Genomic DNA, 7645 nt, shown 5'->3' with positions numbered 1-7645 from the left:
CGAGATATGACCCACTGAAAAATCGCAACTCCGCGCACAGCTTATTGGAACGTAGTGGTACCGTGCACAGCCGTGCATGGGCCAATTAGAAATTTTAAGATTACAAACAATGAAACAATAACAACTCACTACATAGCTGAGGCGTTCAGTGGTCAAAAGTTACATAAACAAGATTGAAATCACTGCTAAATTCTTGGACAATGTCAAAAAAAAATTACATGTATACCACCAAAGAGATAAGAGAGAGAGAGAGAGAGAGAGAGAGAGAGAGAGAGAGAGAGAGAGAGAGAGAGAGAGAAAGAAAGAGAGCGAGAGACGGAGGGAGAGTGGAGTTTTAGTAGGCTTTTAGCTCAAATGACGATCATTATCCACTTCTAAATACGCTGCAGAGCGAAATGCACGGCCGAGGGATCGTCCCGTTATTCCAAGTACTAGGGTTTTCTTCCATTTCATTCATGTATGAAGGTCGTAAAGAACGGCTGCTTGAAAGAACGGCTGCTTAAATTGCTCCCTGATTGCTGTAAGTATGCAGTCTAAGCTTGTCTTCGTTTTACCTGTACATAGGAGACAATAGTATATTCCTAGATTCCTCGCTTAACTCTGGATCACGAAAAAATGGAAGTAAGCTTTTGATGGAAGATGGGGTTCTGTCTTCAGGCATCTGCTAGTTCAGTCTCTTCCCCATCTCTTTGACATTCTAACATGTGTCAAACAAACCTGAGACCATTAGTACTGCCCTTCTTTGTGTCGGTTTAATATCCACTGTTAGTCCCACACACTTGAGCACTGTTACACTGAGGTGACGAAAGTCATGGGGTACTTCATAATACTGTGTCGGACCTCCTTTTGGCCGACGTAGTGGAGAAATTCAAGGTGGCCCGGACTCAACATGTTGTTGTTTGCCGGCCGGGGTGCCCGAGCTGTTCTAGGCGCTACAGTCTGGAACCGCGCGACCGCTACGGTCGCAGGTTCGAGTCCTGCCTCGGGCATGGATGTGTGTGATGTCTCTAGGTTAGTTATGTTCAAGTAGTTCTAAGTTCTAGGGGACTGATGACCTCAGAAGTTAAGTCCCATAGTGCTCAGAGCCATTTGAACTATTTTGTTGTTGTTTCTTAAGAAGAAACACAGAGCCATGCTACCTCTACAGCCGTCCGTAACTGCGAAAGTGTTGCCGGAGCAGAATTTGGTCCACGATCTAACCTCTCGATTATATCCCATAAATGTTCGATGTGATTCATGTCGGGCGATCTGGGTGGCCAAATCATTCGCTCGAATTGTTCAGAATGTTCTTCAAAGCAGTCGAAAACAATCGTGGACCAGTGGCATGGCGCATCGTCATCCATAAAAACTCTACCATTGTTTAGGAACAGGACGTGAATCAATGGCTGCAAATGGTCTCCAAGTAGCTGAACGTAACCATTCCCAGTGAATGATCGGTTCAGTTTGTCCAGAGGATCCAGTCCATTCCATGTATACACAGCCCACACTATTATGGAGCCATCTCCAACTTGCACTGTGCCTTGTTGACAACTTGAGTTCATGGTTTCGTGCCGTCTACGCCACATTCGAACCTTACCATCAGGTCTTACCAGACGAAATCGTTTGAACAGGTCACGGTTTTTCAGTCCTCTAGGGTCCAACCGATTGGTAACGAGCCTAGGAGAGGCGCTGCAGGCAGTATCGTGCTATTAGCAAAGGTACTCGCGTCGATCGTCTGCTGCCATAGCCTATTACTAACCGATTTCGCCGTGCTCTCCTAACGGTTACATTCCTCGTACATCCCGCATTGATTTCTGCAATTATTTCTCGCAGTGTTGCTTGTCTATTAGCACTGACAGCTCTATGCAAACGCTGCTGCTGCTCTCGGCCACTGCGTCGTCCATGGTGAGAGGTAATGCCTGAAACCTGATATTCCGACACATTCTTGACACTGGATGTCTGAATATTGAGTTCCCTAATGGTTTTTGAAATAGAATGTCCCATGCGTCTAGTTCCAACTACGATTCCCCCTTCAAACTCCTAATTTCCGCCGGGCGGCCATAATCACGCCGGAAACCCTTTCACATGAATCACCCGAGTACATATGACAGCTCGGCCAATGAGCTGCTCCTTTATAAATTGTGTACGCGATCTTCCCGCCAACTGTATATGTGCATAACTCTCTATCCTATGACACTTGTCATCTCAGTATTGCACAATTACCGGGTGATCAAAAAGTCAGTACAAATTTTAAAACTTAATAAACCACGGAATAATGTAGATAGAGAGGTAAAAATTGATACACATGCTTGGAATGACATAGGGTTTTATTAGAACCAATAAAAAAAACGAAGTTCACAAAATGTCCGACAGATGGCGCTGGACAGCAAAACTGCTACCGTGACGGGTGAGAGGTACGCCGGTATGTTACAAAATCGCATTATCCCCAGCGTGGCTGATAAACACCTGCTGGAACGTACGATGTTTATGCAGGATGGCGCTCCACCCCATATTGCTAAACGCGTGAAAGATCTCTTGCGCGCATCGTTTCGTGATGATCGTGTGCTCAGCCGCCACTTTCGTCATACTTTGCCTCCCAGGTCCCCAGACCTCAGTCCGTGCGATTATTGGCTTTGGGGTCATCTGAAGTCGCAAGTGTATCGTGATCGACCAACATCTCTAGGGATGCTGAAAGACAACATCCGACGCCAATGCCTCACCATAACTCCGGACATGCTTTACAATGCTATTCACAACATTATTCCTCGACTACAGCTATTGTTGAGGAATGATGGTGGACATATTGAGCAATTCCTGTAAAGAACATCATCTTTGGTTTGTCTTACTTTGTTATGCTAATTATTGCTATTCTGATCAGATGAAGCGCAAAATTTTTAACTTTTGTAGTTTTTTGGTTCTAATAAAACCCTATGTCATTCCAAGCATGTGTGTCAATTTGTACCTCTCTATCTACATTATTCAGTGATTTATTTGGTTTTCAAATTTATATTGACTTTTTGATCACCTGGTATTTTGCAAGCATTTTCCTAGTATCCTACTAATGAACTGAAACGTGTCACCTCCCTTCCCTGTAACTAACATAAGCCTATCTAATCATTCTATTTCATATCCTCACAAAATGTTACACCCAATTATTTGAAAGTTGACTGACACCAGTTGTGACTCATTGATATTGTAGTCATAGGATACTACGTTTTTACGTTTTGTAAAGCACACAATTTTTGTGTTATCAACATTTAAAGCAAGTCACCAATTTTGCCCTATTTTAAAAACTATTTTAAAGTAGAGTGAAAACCTGGATGAAAATTTGTGCAGTTTTTCTCAAATAGTATAAGAGGCAGTCAAATGAAAACGAGACAGATGAAAGAAAGTAAGTAAACTTTTTTTTTTATTTCAAAAGTAATCGGCGTAACTTTTATTACATTTATCCCACTATGAAACAAGATGGTGAATGATAAAACGAAAAAAGTCTGCAGTTGCCTACAGAACAACGATTGCGCCCAGGTGTACATGTCTTCGTCCAAAGGAAATCGACAGCCACTTGATGTCTTTCTTCAGGGTTCCGAAATATGGGCCCGCCCACAGGTCGCCAAGGTCGTTTCGGCTACACTGCAGAAATTTCGCTCGGAAGCCCTCACACGTCCTCCGTACAGTACCGATCTCTCCCATTTCCATATTTTCCGAGCATTGAAGAAAGACATTCGTGGCTGTCGATTTTCTTTGGACGAAGAGGTCTACGCTTGAGTACAAAACATGGTTCCGTAGACAACTGCCAACATTTTTTTTATATTAGCATTGATTGTTTTGCCACACAATGGAATAAATCCATCAATGGGCGATTACTTTTAAAATAATAAACAGTTCATTCGCTTTTTTCCATCTGTCTCTTTTTCATTTGACTGCCCCTTATACTCCATTGTAGTTAACTGCATCATCTGTAGAAATTCGGAAATTACTATTAATATATGATCTGAATAACATAGCACCCCCATCACTCATCCTCGTGCCACGCTGAAATTAGTCCCACATTTGTTTATGACGGTCCATTCCGGATAACATGCTACGACCTCCATACCAATGAATCCTCAAACCCTGCCACATATTTCGTTTGAAACTCCGTTTGGTCGTACTTTCATTTATAAGCATTTGTGCGCTACAGAATCAAATGTTTTCCAGAAAAAATTGGCAGTTGAGTTTCGCCTGACCGATGTTTAAGAATCCATGCTGTTTGGTATGGACGAGCTCATTCTGTTTGAGGTACTTCATTATGTTTGAGCTCGGAATATGTTCTAAGATTCTAGAACAGATAGGTGTCAGCGATATTGGTCGGTACTTTTGTGGATTACTTTTACTGCCCTTCTTGTGTTTCATATTTCTCCGTGAGATATAGCCCTACTACTGCTGTAACTAGTTTACTGCACATTTAAATCTTCTCACTTGTTTTATTTGTCGTTTGTCATCTCTGCTTTGACAATCATTGTTGCTAGAATTTCCCCATGGGCGCTGTTACTAGTTTCAGTACAGATACCCTCAAAAAGGTCAAGTCTCTATGCTGCTATTAGATCTTTTTTTCACTGCCTGATTAAAAAAGTGGAGGACCCAGAAGCAGAGGTGGAAACGAAATTTCACGGGATGTCAGGAGCTGTGATATTATTCCAGTGATTATAGCATCGAGTCAAATTTACAAAGAACTTGGCAGTATGACCCCACTTATCAGTATGATGCTGTGACACCTCTGGCCCAATTGCATGCACTGGTTCGGTTGGGAAGGCCGTTGTTTCCTCTCCTGAGGCAAGCTGGCCCGCAACTGTTGTAAATGGTCCTTTATTTCTCGTGTATTGTCACTGGGGAGCTGATCCCACACATGTTCTACTGGGAACTGATTTGGGGTCACCGGTGGCCAAAGGAGTGCTTCAACGCCACGCGGACGCAGGATGTCTGTGATGTACTGTTGAGCCGTCGGAGTTTCCTCAGCTGTTACCAGCCGTGACCTGAAGTCACAACCGATGAGTCCCCGCAGTATGACGTCACGAGTGACACTGTTGTGCCTCTCCACAACATTGGATGAATGGAACCTCTTCAAAGGTCGCTACCACATGCGCCAACGATGTTATCCGGGGTAGTGTAGAGCTGCGATTCATCACTGAATACAATGCGAAGCCATTCATCAACAGTCCATGCTTCCTGGTCATGGCACTACTCCAACCGCAACCATTTGTCTTCTAGTGCAAGCAGCAGCCTACATATGGGATGGTAGTTCCCTAGTTTGGCTGCTGATAATCCCAGACCAACAGTAGTGGTTGACACAGAATGTTGCAGGAAGTTTATTACTACTTCTCGGATGGAAGGTGCGGATGTGAAGGGGTTACAATGTGCTTAGTACACTATACTGAGATTCTCCCTTGTGGTGGTCAGACGTGGTCGACCAGAACCTTGATGGCGATTACGCTTGCCCTCACATACTCATGCAGTCCAACAGTGGGCCGCTGTCACATCTGAAGGCCCCAGAAAATTGGATACTGTACGATTCGATCAGCTGGTCAAATGGAACCCTCAATGACGCACCTTTAAAACTCTGTCGGATGCTGATAATGTTGTCTCACATGAGTATGCATCCGTGTTCTTCACTGTGATCGCTCAACATCTGATGCTGTTCACGCCTCTTACCAGGACTTTTAACAACATTAAACATGAACAACACTAATGCACTCTGGTGGTTGTTCTACCTGTAATAAAGCACTGGACTCTGGTTATTTACATACCCACTTGATCATGTGTACAAGTACAAAGTTACATTGACATCAAACCATGTCTTCTGGGAGTTTCACTATTTTTGTCAGGCACTGTAATATATTTCTGCCAAGAGCAGGTTTCCAGACTATCTATTCTAATATGTTTTCAGAGAAAAGATTGAGTATTGTTTCCAATGATTTTTTTGTCACAACCATCACTTTCAAAACTGTAACTGTCCCAATCGATGGCTGGATGATTGAAGTCTCCTCCAATGATGTCAGTATGATTGGAGAAGATAATATACTGGCGAACATGGGTTCTTCTTGAAGTTCTCAGTTACATCAATAGGTGAGTCTGGTAGTCAGTAGAAAGACGCAAGTACAAGTGTACGCCTATGATATCGAGCTTTGTGCAAACGATCTCACATGCTGTGTCAGTTTCTACCTCGGTGGAAATGGGTTAATTGTTTACTGTAATCACTACACCACCTCCATTTCTAGTTGGTCCATCCTCTCGATATACCCTTACATTTACTTCAAAAACATCATTACTATCAATTTCGAGTTTTAGCCAGCTTTCTGCATCCAGTATTACGTGAACACCACAGCATTTTACGAGTGCTTCAAAAAACTCAGACACCTTGTTGTTAAAGCTTCGGCACTTGATCACTAGGATTTTAATAGCCTCATCTGTGAGATATTACATTAATATTTTGTGGTCTCATATAGCTATCATCTGGTGTGGATGGAGGATCAATAACCTTCCCTGCCCCCCCCCCCCCCCTCCAAACAAATCAGTTCTGGAGACAATGTTACAGGTTACGAACTTCGGTGGAAATTCTGAGTAAGGCAGTTCTTCTCAGTTTTCTCTCGCCGGAATTATCCAAGTAGACCTACAGCCCTCGGAACAGGAATCGTTCGTCCCAATGTACGACACAATCCGCAGTTGATTGCACCCTGCAGCGTCAGTGGCTGCCAGAAGCCCCTTTTCAAAATGTTGGCGCATAAACTGCATGCAGAAGACAGTCTTTCTTATTCCTCGCTGCCACTTCCATAAAGGGTACTGTCATTAGATGTACATTCGAACTGTCAGCAATTAACAGGTCCCTAACCTTCTGCACTTGCTTTCCCAGCACGTAGGACAAAGCAGCCTTCCCAACAGGTGAAGTGTGTCGCACTCAGTTTCAGTGGGAAGTAGCGCTTCAAACGTTTTCGTTAGGGGTAGGAGTAGCGTGCTGTACCCTCCCTGCCTGCCCTGTAGAGGGCCCCTAATCCTGCCACTGACATGCCATTCACCCTCGCTTAATGGTTAGCGCATCTGCCTAGCCAGCACGACACCTGCGTTCGAATACTAGTCTTAGTACGAATTTTCGTTCGTCGCTTCAGTCTACATACATACATAGATGTCTGAGACTAAAAAAATTTCTGGAAAAACATTGTTCCATTTAATTAAAGCACCTATGCCTGGGTTTCAGGCACGATCCCCCATTTCGTTCGATACTGAGGTGCTATTCCAGAACAGTTGGAGAGCCTCTACAATACTGTTCGAGTTTAGGGGATATACCAAGTGGGCGGAGACGTGAATTGAAATTTGGATTTAGGAGGGAGGCGTGGTAGTGTACTCCGTGCAAAGCCATTATGGCGTAGCGGTAGTTGGCGAACCCGCCTAGTGAGAGAGAGAGAGAGAGAGAGAGAGAGAGAGAGAGAGAGAGACTTTTCATTCGTCGCTTCAGTCTGAATACATACTTTGTATATCTGCTATGTGTCTTTAGGTAGCCTGCCATACACTTCACAGCCGTCAAGGTGATTTCCAGCTACTTATCGAAGAGCAACTAACTCATCACGTGCCCTAGAACACTAATCACAGTAGGAAAGCATTGTGAGCAGTTTAATGTTAATTATCCTTTAATTTC

This window comes from Schistocerca piceifrons, chromosome 3, assembly GCF_021461385.2.
Source record: "Schistocerca piceifrons isolate TAMUIC-IGC-003096 chromosome 3, iqSchPice1.1, whole genome shotgun sequence".
Taxonomy (NCBI): Eukaryota; Metazoa; Arthropoda; class Insecta; order Orthoptera; family Acrididae; genus Schistocerca; species Schistocerca piceifrons.
The sequence above is the reverse complement of the archived record's forward strand: the minus strand, read 5'-3'. Positions refer to the sequence as shown.